The sequence below is a fragment of the Pseudorca crassidens genome, chromosome 8 (assembly GCF_039906515.1).
Source record: "Pseudorca crassidens isolate mPseCra1 chromosome 8, mPseCra1.hap1, whole genome shotgun sequence".
Classification (NCBI taxonomy): Eukaryota; Metazoa; Chordata; class Mammalia; order Artiodactyla; family Delphinidae; genus Pseudorca; species Pseudorca crassidens.
This window is the reverse complement of record NC_090303.1, coordinates 10,113,457-10,115,449: the sequence shown is the minus strand read 5'-3', so window position 1 is coordinate 10,115,449 and position 1,993 is coordinate 10,113,457.

Below are 1,993 nucleotides of genomic sequence, written 5' to 3'. Positions count from 1 at the left end.
AGGTTGCCATCTTACCTTTTTTTTTGTTTGTTTGTTTTTAACATCTTTATTGGAGTATAATTGCTTTACAGTGGTGTGTTAGTTTCTGCTTTATAACAAAGTGAATCAGTTATACATATACATATGTTCCCATATCTCCTCCCTCTTGCATATCCCTCCCACCCTCCCTATCCCTCCCCTCTAGGTGGTCACAAAGCACCGAGCTGATCTCCCTGTGCTATGCGGCTGCTTCCCACTAGCCATCTATTTCACATTTGGTAGTGTATATATGTCCATGCCACTCTCTCACATAAGACAAAGACAAATGAATTCATGCCATCCCAGCTCGGAGCCGAGGGCAATTTCAGTCCCGTGGCTACTCCGGGTGCAGGGCTGCAGGCTGGGCACTGTGCCCACGTGCTTCAGAGCTCATCTCGTCTTGCCCGTTAAGAACGAGAACGGTGCATTTCAGAGTGCTTGTCGCCTCTCTATAAACGCTCTGTCCCTTTGCAGGAGGCAGCAACCAGCCATGTGAGAAGTGTCCCCATAGTTCAGGGCCATGCAGCACGCAGCACTTGCAGGCCAAGCCAGGGCAAGGCAAGTGAGGCTGAGTGGAGGCAGGTGGCCTCCGCAGCAGAGAGCTGAGGAAGCAAAGGGCAGGCCTGGGGAAGAGGGTCCCGGAGCAGGAGAAAGCAGTGCTAGACCCAGAGGCAGAAACGGTGTTGGGATGGACAGAAACTTACAGAAGGCCACACTGCGGTAGCCAGTCCTGCTACACAGGGGTCTCACAGGGGTCCGCAATCCCTCGTGACCACACGGCTCTCCCCACCCTACTGAAGGACAGTGGGTGGTTCTGCTTCCCTCCGTCACCAGTCACCCTGGAAGTCGGTACCACTCTCTCCAGGGAGCTTCTGGACCGGACCGTGCTCACTGGGCTCCATCAATGTGATAAAGGAATTTTCACATATTGAGGTGCGGGGAGGTCATTCTGGCTTGTACACGAGTTAATTTGAATTTTACGCTATAGCTAGAACAGCCCGTTTGTGGCCTAGCAAACATACATTGTACATCTGTTTTAATTGTTAAGGAAAAAGGCACATTGACCAGAAGTAAGGAATGTCCATGTTAAAAATAAGGATTGAATGCCTCCCTTCCTGGACGCCAATGCTGGTCCTCCTTCCATGATAAGACTCCCTTTTCAGGGGCCAAGTCCTTACTGATGCGCTGTGTACGTGCCGATCTGTTTTTTTTTTTAAACCCTGACTTGTTTGATGTTCTTTGTTCTGACCAGACAAACTGTGCTGAAAACCATGCTTCTCCGGAGCAGTTCCTCAGAGTTATCTGGGAGGCTGTCTTCCGGGCTATGGTCCTCAGTCTGGCTCAAGAAAACCTCTTTTCTATTCCTATTATAGATGTTTATTGATTATTTTCATTGACAAATGCAAAGGGCATTCACTCCCCAGGTCACTTTGTCTTTGTTTCCTGGCCAGAGACTTTCCTTTCCTTTCTAAACTTTATTGTTGTGTTATCCAGATTGTGAGGTTTAGAGCATTGCGATCCTCTTGGGAGGGCGGGTGGGCTCAGGTTCCCAGGAGCGAGGCTCCGGCTGTGGTCTCCCACGACGACGGCCTGGACTTGTCCCTGTGCCAGGTGAGCAGCCCATTCAACCCGAAGCGCAGTCCCTGGAGGGTGTCAGGTGTGCGTCCAGGCAGGTCCCTGCCATCCTGCCCTCAGACTTAAACCTACCTGAGGCTTTTGCATTCACAGCACGAAGGTGCTTCTTTTGTGCGCTGATGCGGCACCATTTCAATACGTGAAAATCAGGACTCTCTCTTTTGTCTACTCTCCTATTGTTATGGAACATTTGGATTTCTTCTTTTGTCAGTTGTCTCTGGATTCTGTTGCCCGATTTTTCTCTTGGGGTATATGTTTTCCTGCTGGCTTGAAAATTATGCATCTTTTGTGCTGCCGGAGAACAATCAAAACCTCTTAAATTACCTGTTTTCAGCAGTCT